Here is a 12118-nt window from a genome sequence, read left to right as displayed (position 1 = left end):
GCACTGATCCAGTTGGGCATCCAGTAATTGGTCAGCCAGTCAGCCTGGCCTGGGTAGTGGCATTCACATGGTACTGGCAGTACTCACCTTTGTAGGTTTGAGGGGTACTGAGGGAAATGTTGTCTTGCAGTTAACCGTTAGTGTATCCTTGACCTGATGTCCAATATGTTCCTGTAAAATCATAAACCAGAAATGATTAACAGGTTATACCATTATTGAAGGCTTCTATTGGTCACCAGAGATTGTCTCTTTTTTTAAAGTTTGCTTATTTTGAGGGAGAGAATGTGTGAGCAGGATGAGGAGCATAGAGAGGGAGAGAGAATCTCAAGCAAGCTCTGCTCTGTCAGCATAGGGCCTGATCCCACAAACCATGAAATCATGACCTGAGCTAAAATTAAGTGTCAGATGCTTAACCACTGAGCCACCCAGGTGCTCCACCAGATTATCTCCAGATTGAAGACTAGAGTCTTCAAATTCTCTCTTTCTGTCTCTCTATTCCATTCTTTGCTGGTAGCAGAGACAAGTAATGGGAAGAAAATCAATGATCCAGAAATGTGACTTTCAGTTCAGGTCCATGGGCAGCAGTAGTTTGATCTGTGTGGAGAACATCAAACAAACAGACTTCCTTCAGGAGTTCCTCACTCTACCACGGACTTTTTAAAAAGAAGTTTTTGTCAAAATATATGTAACCCTGTGGAAGTACATCTGAACGATCTCCAGAGAAGATCACCATGCTGTGTTCTTCCAGATGTACTTGGAAATTAAATACATATCGACTGGAGTGTGAACTGTTGTCATAAGTTTCCAAGGAAAATATGACTTCATTCAGTATCTGAATGTGTTCCTCACAGGTAAAAAGGACTTCATGATGCTCACTCCCAATGTGATCTGCTACCTTCCAGCAGCCAGTAAATGTCTGAGAATATATTGTCCCAGAGCCTCTTCTAGCTGCTTCACTAGTGTGACAGCAACTCAGCTGGAATCCAAGCCCCGGATGAAAGGCGTCCAGTCCTTCTGTCACCCACTGTTTCCTGGTAGCACTATTAAAAAGGACCGCTCCAAAATAGTAGGCATGGATATGAAGAGGAAAAAAGAACATGACTAAATCTGCTTCCCCAGGAAACATTACTTACTTTGTCACAGTGGAATCACATCCGGTTTGCCTTGAGTTTCAGTTTTAAGGATTGTTCCCCTTGTCTCTGGCATCATCGGTTTTTCTCCTGTCTACTGGGTCCTTATAGCAGGTGCATGTCCATCACACTGTACTGTCCCATCTCTTCCACCTTTCCCTCTCCTTTAGAGCAAAAGTCCTTGAAAGAGTGGCCTATACTTGCTGTCTCCAATTCTCCTCACCTTCTCTTTGCAGTTCCTATGTCAAGACCTGGGAATAGTTTCTCCACGCTGTTATAGAGGGCGTGCAGATGTTCATCCCCACAGTGATGAGAGTGAATCATTTCCACGGATGCAACTTTGTCACTTGGCTTTAAATCCAGAATTTGATAGTGTCCCAGAAGAAAAGGCTCAGCTTTTGTTCTTAAGGTTCCATTTTGATAAAGGAGTTGTGATGTGTTTCAAATTAACAAGACCTTTAGCTTCTAAACAAACAGCCAAAAATTTGTCTTCTTTTGTGGCTCTAAACAAAATCTGACTTTATAGGTGTCTCTGCCCAGGGACACTTTCTTACTTCCAGCATCCTATAAAATAAATGCAAACACCTCATCCAACATGCAAATTATTTGCTCAGTTCCTCCTTTCTTAAAATGATGAAGGATGATCTCACCATCTACTTTGGTCTAGTAATGAAATTCAAAATAAATTCAAAATAAGTTCAATAGGAGAATTAAAGAATAATTAAGTTAAAAAGGAAATGCGTTTTGGGGTGTCTGGGTGGCTCAATCAGTTAAACATCCGACTCTTGGTTTTGGCTCAGGTCATGATCTCTAGTTTTCGTGGGTTCGAGCCCCACATCGGGCTCTGTGCAGGCAGTGTGGAGCTTGCTTGGGATTTTCTCTCTCCCTCTCTATCTCACCCTCCCCTACTTGCACCATCTCTGTCTCTCTCAGATAAATGAACTTAAAAAAAAAAGAAATGTATTTCATCTCCTTGTGGTTGTAGATTTCACCATTGTAACAGAGCCACAGTAAGGATATTTTTTTGCTCAAATTGGTTGCATTCCAAACAACTGGTCTACCACTTCCAACCAGTGAAATCCAAAGCAGCAATTTATATATCTGTTGACATTCTGGAGATGAAATGAATGTGGACCTCTGTGTGCATCTTCATAGCACTCAGACACTGATCAGAGAGACAATCATCACTGCCACAAAGGGCCCAAATGCCTCAGATGGCTTCGTGGACTTACAGGCTCTCTGGTGTGAGCCTTGACTGTTGGCAGGAGTGGAGGCAAGAGCTATGGATTATTTCCATTTGTTTTTTAAAAATAGGCTTCATACCCAGCATGGAGTCCAACATGGGACTTGAACTTATGACCGTGAGATCAAAACCTGAGCTGAGATCAAGAGTAGGATACTCAACCAACTGAGCCACCCAGGCTCCCTTCCATTGTTCTTCATATAAGCATATCTATGTATCTATATTTGTAGTTCTCCTTTCTTAGATAAATTTTAGCATACTATACATACTTTTCTCTACATTGATTTTTCTTTTAAAATAGGCTCCACCCCTCACATGGGGCTTAAACTCACAATCCCAGGATCAAGAGTTGTAGGCTCTATTGACTAAACTGACCAGGCATCCCTACCCTGATTTCTTTCTCTCAACAATATATCCTGGCAATCAGTCCACTGTTGTATATAAAGATTTTCCTTATTCTCTATTACAGGCATATAGTACCCTATTAGATGGTTGTTCTGGTACATTTTAAGACTAAGGGTATTAGGAAAGGTTCAAAGCATGGGAAATCTTTTGGAAGAGGAGGCCTTTTATTTTGCTAATCTGTGGGTAACTCTAGGGTCCCTGTTGAGGCTTAGATGAAGGTACCAATAGAGAGATCCTGAGTATTATTTACACACAATTGCTGCTGGTCCTATATAATAAATCTCATTGTTCTCTGAGCTGAAGAGGAGCTAGAAAGATTTGAAAAAAGGAATAGGCTTTTTCCTCTCCTCCTATACTTCCTTTTTGTAATATACTCTCTGTTACACCATTAGGATTTAAAGCAAGCCTCGAGTTAACGTGGAGTACAACCATCTCACACAGCAGAGACATCTAACAGAGTCACCTTTGTGAAACCACTTTCCTGATAATTGCTATTTCTCCTCTGACTCCTGGAAACAACTCATTGAGCAGACGAAGTGTCCTGTTACAAATCTCCGACTTGAGTAAAATATGGAATAGTTTCCCTCCAAAGCTCCATTCTACACTAGATCCCCAAATTCAGTCTCTAGTCTGTTTCCCACCCCACGTTATGCTCAGCCATATTGTCCAGCAAAACTCACGGAAGACCCCGTTCCAGTGAGTGCCGTATACACACACAGGCACAGCCCGCAGCGGTGCTAACAGAACGAAGCTCGGGGAACGCAGAACTTAGAAGGCGTTTGCTCTTCTTTCCCCTCTCCCTGTCAGCCCACCTCCTCATCTCTCCTCCAAGAGAAGAGCTGCTACTATAATTGGCCATCCTTGGTTGACCTAGTTATTAGAGGAGTGAGAAGCCCTGTGTTTTAAGAGATTATGCACAAAGCGTATATGAGGAAGATTTTGAAACAGTTCTGAAAAATCACAAAAATATGATCAGACAAAAATAGAAACACATTCCTCGTTCTTGGAGAGGACCAATCAACATCATAGATGTTTCAAGTTTCTCTAAGTTAATGTATAAATTTAACGTAATTCCATAACAAGATGCCAGCAAAATTTTCCTGGCACTGGATCCTGAACTTCTAATGGAAAAATAAATAAGCAGGACTACTCATGAACATCTTCAAAAGGAAGTAGTTAGAGGGGCTGGCCTTGCCACATATTAAAAATTACTATAAAGACCCTATAATTAAAACAGTGTCGTGTTGATACCTGGCTAACAGACACACCAGTGGAAATAATTTCAAGCACATGTGGAAATTTAGCGTATGACAAAGGAGGCGTCTTAAATCGTTGAGGGGAAAGATTAACTTTAAAAAACGGGATTAGCACAACTGGAGAGTCATTTGAAAAAAATATATATTTGAATTTATGTCCCTTACTTTACATTAAAATATACTTCAAATAGATCAGTTGTTTCAATGTAAAAAAAATGAAACAATATATTCAAGAATGAGTCATATCCACTTCTTTATTACCTGGACACGAGGAAAGGCATTCTGTTACGATAACTCAAATCCCAGAAGCCCTGGCAAAAGATAAATACATTTAAATACATTACCTATGTAATATCTAATATACCTACATATGCCTACAGACAGATAGATATAAATCGTGTTTGGCAAAATCATCATAAGCAAAATCAAAAGACAAAAACTGGCAGAAAATACTTTCAGCTTAAATTACACAAAATGGTTAATTTCTATGAATACAGAACCAAAAATAAAAAAGTGTGTTGAAAGATGCTACAGCACGGATGAACCTCAAAAACATGCTGAGCAAAAGAGCCCGTTGCAAGAGATCACGTACAGTGTGGTACCATTTACATGGACCATCTAGAACAGGCAGATTTACAGGGGGTAGGTGAGCGGTCCCCTAGGGCAGGGTGGGGTGGGGTGGTGGGAGTGAGAATGACCGCTAAGGGGTAAGAGGTTTCTTTTGGAGGTGTTCAAGATGTTCCAAAGCTGTATGATGGTGATGGTGGCCCAGCTCTGTACAATATACTTACTGAAGGGGACTCTTCAAGTGAGCGTGTCATGCTATGTAAATTATAGTATAATTAAACTGTTTTTTTAAATTTTTTTTAAATTTATTTTTGAGAGACAGAGAGAGAGCACAAGCATGGGTGGGTCAGAGAGAGAGAGAGAGAGAGACACAGAATCCAAAGACAGGTTCCAGGCTCTGAGCTAGCTGTCAGCACGGAGCCTGATGCGGGGCTCGAACCCACGAACCGTGAGATCATGACCTGAGCCAAAGCCAAAGGCTTAACCGACTGAGCCACCCAGGTGCCCCTAAACTGTTTTTTTTTTTTTTTTTAAAAAGACAAAGACAAAAACCCAGGAGGAGAATAGCCAGAAATGTTGAGACCGGTCACAGAAGATGAAAGGCAAATGCCTGTGAGACATTTGAAAGAGTAGTCGGCACCATTCTTCCTAAAAGAAATGCACGTGTAGGGGCGCCTGGGCGGCTCAGTTGATTAAAGCGTCGGGCTTTGGCTCAGGTTATGATCTCACCATTCGTGGGTTCGAGCCCCGCATCAGGATCTCTGCTGTCAGCAGAGAGCTGCTTCGAATCCTCTGTTCCCCCTCTCTCTGCCCCACTCCCTGATGGTGCTTTCTGTTTCAAAAAGAAATAAATATTAAAAACAAAGAAATGCACATGCATCAGAGGGCAGATTTGTTTTCTAAGTAGGATAATAAATAGAATACTTTCCTTCAAAGTAAAGCTTGGGCAGGTTTTGTAGCAGCACCGTGTACGATTAGGGGTCTCCTAGGCTCTGCATTCCTCTGCTGTGACACAGACCCACCTAGCACAACATCCCCCGGGCTGCTACTCGGCGTCCCCACGGGACACGGGAGGCAGGACGGGCCGATGCCAGCATGAAGCTCAGGTGCCTGCTGTCCTCTTGTTTTTGACCTCAGAGTCTGAGGCCTTCTGGCAGCAGCCGCCAGGGCCTGCTTGTTAGCGTGCTAGGAAGGTGAGATCTCACAACCTTTCCAGTTCCAGGCTGGGAAGCTCGACATCACGCTATGCTGGGAATCCTGGGGAGAAACGGGTATTCTATTTTTTTTAAAGACTTTATTTTAAAGTAATCTTTACACCAAACATGGAGCTCAAACTCATAACCCCAAGACTGAGTCACATGCTCCACTGACTGACTCAGCCAGGGACCCCAGAAACATTTTATTTTTTATTTTTAAAATATTTTTTATTTATTTTTGAGAGACAGAGAGAGACAGCACAAGCAGGGGAGGGTCAGAGAGAGAGGGAGACACAGAATCCGAAGACAGTCTCCAGGCTCTGAGTTAGCTGTCAGCACAGAGCCTGACACGGGGCTCAAATCCACGAACCGTGAGATTATGACCTGAGCCGAAGTTGGACGCTTAACTGACTGAGCCACCGGTGCCCTGAAACATTTTTTTTTTTGTCCAGTGAGGCATTTTATTTGTATGAACATATTACATCCCTAGAAAAAGAATCCCAGGATTTTACCTCCTGTGTGTTTTCGTCTTGCTTCTTCATGGTCCATGATGCCAGCTGAGGTGGTCAGTACAATGAAACCAAACTGACGGGACGGGAGCAGATTATTCTGCCATTTTTCCAAATCTTTGAGTTGTACATCAAACCTGGGGCTGATCACTCCACACTTGTTTTACCTGCCCGTGAGGTTCACAACAATTTTCCCAGCTCTGTGATCATCGATGATTTCAAATTTGCCAATGTAACCATGCTTCATCATTACAGTCAGAAATCGGACGATGACTTTGGAGCATGGCCTGATAAGAACCTGGCGTTTGCCTCTCTTTTCGGCATTGTTAATGCTCTTGAGCCCGTCTGCCAGGGCGTTCATGCACACCATTGTGGCGGCACAGAAAGATGGCGGAAAGACCGAAACATTTTAAAGTTTATTTTATTTATTTTGAGAGAGCGAGCAAGAGAGACAGCAGGGAAGGGCAGAGGGAGAGGGAGAGAGAGAATCCCAAGCAGGCTCCACACCATCAGTGCAGAGCCTGATGCAGGGCTTAATCCCAGGAACTGAGATCATGAGCTGAGCTAAGATCAAGAGTCAGATGCTTAACTTACTGAGCCAGCCAGGTGCCCCCCAAAACAGGTATTCTTAAACATTGCCAGCAGGATCACAAAATGGCAAAACCTCTCTGGAAGGAGATTGGACAATATTCAATAAAGTTATTGTATGTGCATTTACCCTTTGACTCGGCAATCTTTCTGGGAAGCTAGCTGAACGTATCCCTTTACAAATGCAAAATATGACATGCACTCTGCTCTGTATTATAAGATTATTTGTAATAAGAAAAGCTTGAAAACAGATTCGAGTATCCATCAATAGAAGACTGAATAAACTAGGGCATATCTACACATAAACAAAACATATTTGCATATACTTGTACATAGGGGTATATATTTATTTTGATAAAAAAATAAACAAGATTTTTTAAAAAAATGGAAATGGGGGCGCCTGGGTGGCTCAGTCGGTTAAGCATCTGACTTTGACTCAGGTCGTGATCTCACAGTTTGTGGGTTTGAGCCCCATGTAGGGCTCTGTGCTGACGCTCAGAGCCTGGAGTCTGCTTCAGATTGTGTGTCTACCTCTCTCTCTCTGCCCCTCCCCTACTCATGCTCTGTTTCTTTCTGTCTCGATAATAAATAAACATTAAAAAAAAAAAAGAAAATGGAAATGGTTCCTTAGAAGGATGGGGAGAATGGATATAAGGTGTAAAGGTGGAAGCAAGAATTTAATTCTTTGGGTATCCTTTGTATGTAGCTTTGACTTCTGAATCATGTAAATGATTTATATATTCAAAAATTAAACTAAGTTAAATAATTTTTAAAAACCCTAAAACTGAACATAAACAGAAACCAAGGAATGGAACTGAACAGGAAACCCAATTACACTGAGAAAATAATTAGTTTTTTTTAAAGTTTTATTTATTTTTGATACAGAGACAGAGCATGAGAGGCGGAGGGGCAGAGAGAGAGGGAAACACAGAATCGAAAGTCGGCTCCAGGCTCTGAGTTGTCAGCACAGAGCCCGATGCGGGGCTTGAACCCATGAGCCTGAGATCATGACCTGAGCCGAAGTCGGATGCTTAACCAACTGAGCCACCCAGGCGCCCCTACATTTTTTTTTAAGATTTTATTTTTAAGTAATGTCTATACCCAATGTGGGGCTTGAACTTATAACCCCAAGAACAAGAGTCACATCTCTACTGACTGAGCTAAGCAGGCACCCCGAGAAGATAATTAAAGTTAATTTGGAACATAGACCACTGTAGCAGTTTCCCCATAAAAGTCTAAGGACAAATAAAACTCCAAAGATATTTTGAACTGCATTTAATAAGTTCATATTCTTGTCATTTTGTGTATGATAAGATAAAATAAATAAGGAAATATTAATGTTATTAGGAACCAAGATTTCCAAGTTACAAAGATAAAAAAAGCACTATAATCCTAACTTTGAATGGGAACCATCAACATAAACCCTTTTACATATACACACACACATATATATATTCACAAACATTTATCGTGTGCTTACTATATGCGCAGGCATAGGAGAAACAACAATGAATAATAAAAGTATAGACTCTGCTATGATAGAATTTATGGGTGATACATGTATCAAATACATAATTGCACAAATAATTAATGGAATTAAGCCTTGCATTTCCTAATAGTTTACACCATCACCATTCAACACATGAAGTTCCTTAGCCTGAAAAGCAGCCCAGCCTGAAGTGCAGCCTTATTATTAAGACAAAATACTCAGTGGCTACTTTAAGAAAGATTAGGTGCAGAATGAGGGCCACTGGTGCCCAAAACAAACCATTTGGATCTCTTAACGTGTGTGAGAATTCTTAGTTTTTTAGTGGCAGGCCTGAAACACACAGGCCTGTGCTGAGTTGTCCAGGCTTGTGCGGACAGGTAGTGAGGCCTGCCTTTCCCAGACAAGATTGAGAAATGTTCTGTCTTCTCATCGCTCTCTAATAAGAAATATGTTGCTTTGGGGCCAAAGTTATGAAAGGAACTGGCAGCTAGCTTTCAGCTCAGTCCATGATTTCTATAGGAAGAGGCGTCCTGTGGTAACTTCAGTGATGGTGTCACTCATCAAGATTAACCCAGTGCCAGCGGGTGAATTTGGAGAAACCATGGGCTAGATCTAAAGTGAGAGCACTCCAGGTTGAGCCGCCCTGGTGTGTCAGCTCGTAAGGTGTGTGAAGGTGACACACGTAACCTCTGGGTATACACCCTCTGTTTCCTGCTTTCTAAAGCTCTGTGACTGTGAACAGTTGCTTCCAAAGTCTAGCACTCACAGAAGATTTACAAGTGGATACAGTAACCTCTCAGATTTTTGTGATAAGGAGTTTCAGATCTCTGGTCATCTGGATCTTTGAGGCGTTGGCCATCCAAAGAGCTGCTCAGTGGTTGAGTCTAGTTACTTAGGGAACCCCGTGATACCTAGGTACTGGTACCAAGTGAAGCTGGGTGGTCCCCAAAGGAAAGTGAATACAAACTCAACAGTTTAATGGTATATTTTAGCCATATCATAAGCAAATTGTAGTCAGATGTATGCTTGGGAGCGACTGAGGTTGCGAAGGGCAATATTAAGAATGGGTGGCTTCTAGGCAGTGGTGTGCTGGTGAATGTTTACCAACATTCATTCTCTGGGACGGTGGGAGTAGTCGGCCCTGATTTGTGGTTTTCTGATTCCACTGTGTAAGTTTCCACAAGCTGATTTCAAGCTTTGAAGAATTTAACAAGCAAGATTCCTGACAACTCAACAATTGATTCTCATCAGCTGATTCTGTCTGGCCCCCGTGAACTGCTGCTGGTACGTACCATAGTTAAGAGGTAACAAGCTGTCAAAAATCCACAACCTTAACCCAAAAAGGTAAGGGAAGATATCAAGGAAAAGTAAGAGACCTTGCATACAGACTGAAGCGTGACGGTGCTCCGGTTCTCTGACTTCCATGTTCTGTGGGTCTCGGGCTGACTGCTTCCTGCAGTCCTTAGTTTGTTCTGAGAGTCTCGAGTGGAAGCTCTTTCCTGCGGTTTTCTGCTTCTGGAGTACTCCTAAGAATTCTCAGGTCGAGGTCTGTACGAGGAACAGTCTATCTGATTCCAGAAGGATTTCTTTCTCCTTCATTAACAAGTAAGGAAGCGAGGATCAACCCCAGAGGGGGACTCCTGAGCTAGTTGTTCGTAGCACCTGTGAGGCCCTTTCCAGGGAGGTCAAGGCAGTCCTTGTCTCATGGCTCTTTAAGGAGATAACACCTCTCATTTTAGTGAGTAGGGCTATGTTGAAGGATGTTCTTGAAAAGCTACTCACATCTGTTGACAAAGTTGTGCACTGATTCCACTTATATGAGATATCTAGAATAGTCAAACTCACAGAGACAGAGAGTAGAAGGGTGGTGGCTAGGGTCTTCGGGGAGCAGAAAATGAGCAGTTTGTGTTTAAGGAAAACAGTCCATTGTGCAAGGTGAGAAAAGTTTTGGAGATGGATGGTGGTGATGGATTATACAATAATATCAATGTACTTAATACCACTGAACTATACCCTTAAAAATTGATAAGATGGGGGCGCCCAGGTGGCTCAGTTGCTTAAGCATCTGACTCTTGATTTCAGCTCAGGTCATGATCTCATGGCCTTGAACTCGATCCTGGCATCAGGCTCTGCACTGAGGGCAAGGAGCCTTGCTTGGGATTCTCTCTCTCCCGCTTGTTGCCTCTCCCCTGCTTTGCTTTTACTCACTTTCAAAGTAAATAAATAAACTTAAAAAAATGGTTAAAATAGTAAATTTTCTATTAATTATAATTTGCCTTACCTTTAAAAATTAAAAAAAGACCTGAATGTATTACATGAGTCATTTGCAATATTTGGCTATTTCAGCCTGTAATAAGGTAAAGTCTGTAACTGGGGATGACATTCCCAGGCAGATAAGATGCCTAACTATTAGTTAATAGTTTGAGAGTCAATGGGCTGGCTATGGAGTTGATTTCATTTAGACAAAAGGCAATGGTTCAGGCCAAGTTCTAGAGTTTCTAAAAATTTAACCCAAGGTAAACATTCTATTTGTCTTTTCTATATTACCTGAGGCTTGAGGATGATATGGGCAGTAAAGCTTATATATAGTATATATAAGCCTTATAAATCTTCTTAATAAAAATTCCAATGAAATGAATGTTTCTGCCCCTCAAGAGGAAGTTAATATTCCTTAGGTAGGAAACTTCATGCTACTGTCAAAGCTGTGGCTTTGTGAAAAGAGACAACTTAATTCTGATAAACACGCAATTACCAGGGTGGCTGGGTGACTCAGCTGGTTAAGAATCTGACTCCTGATTTTGGCTCAGGTCATGATCTTTTGGTTTGTAGTTCAAGCCCTGCGTCGCTCTGCACTGGCAGTGCAGAGCCTACTTGAGATTCTTTCTCTCTCCCTCTCTCTCTGCCCCTTTCCGGCTTGTGCAGACTCTTTTTCTCTTCTCAAAGTAAATAAATATACTTAAAAATATATAAACACACAATTACCAAAACACATTCATATCCCATTGTTAGGGCAATTTTATACAAAGCATTTGGAAGTGGTCAAAGAAGCTTTGGTTCTGTTCTCTTTCTAGCTTTAGTTTTGCCAGGATTTTGTTACAGGCAGGTGGGATGCGTACTAGAAACATCCCTGACTATGCTTTAAAGTGTTTTCAACTGCACTGTTATATTGAGATGGTCACCAAGCTATCTTCGCTATGGTAATAAGACTAAAGAGCTTGCCTACTATGTTAATCAGCGCTCAGGTATGGAAGAAGGTGAAATTGTCTCCTGAAGTATGACACATAATTAATTTAGAAGGATATAATCAATTGTTACCTTGGAAGAGAACATGTTATGGATTGTAAGGGCCTTTCAGGTCATAAAATATACTATGATTGACCTGGACTGACAATGGTATTAAAACCTAGAAACAATAATTTATAGACAGTTACTGTCCCAGTTTTAGTGCTTAGCAATCGGGCATTGTTGCAGTCGTTAATCAGAAGCTGGGAGCCATGGGGCAGAGCTGAGGGGGTTACTGGTAAGTGTGCAGAAGAGAGTTGACACAGCAAGCAAACCTCAAGTGATGATCTTTATTTTTTTAAGTTTGTTTTTACTTAGAGAAAGAACACGTGGGTGCACAAGAGAGCATGAGTGGGGGAAGGGCAGAGAGAGAGGAAGAGAGAGAGAATCCCAAGGAGGTACTGCAGACAGCCCAACTTGGGGCCTGACTCTACAACTCTGACTTGAGCCAAA

General features: G+C 41.8%; 2 pseudogenes; both read right to left on the bottom strand.

The window, feature by feature from the left end:
• Positions 1-469: 469 nt before the first annotated feature.
• Positions 470-2340, bottom strand: LOC115290527 (annotated as a pseudogene).
• Positions 2341-6232: 3892 nt separating this feature from the next.
• LOC115289350 lies at positions 6233-6692 on the bottom strand (annotated as a pseudogene).
• Positions 6693-12118: the final 5426 nt, after the last annotated feature.

Source organism: Suricata suricatta, chromosome 4 (genome assembly GCF_006229205.1).
Source record: "Suricata suricatta isolate VVHF042 chromosome 4, meerkat_22Aug2017_6uvM2_HiC, whole genome shotgun sequence".
NCBI classification, from domain to species: domain Eukaryota; kingdom Metazoa; phylum Chordata; class Mammalia; order Carnivora; family Herpestidae; genus Suricata; species Suricata suricatta.
This window is presented reverse-complemented; position numbering and strand designations above follow the sequence as displayed.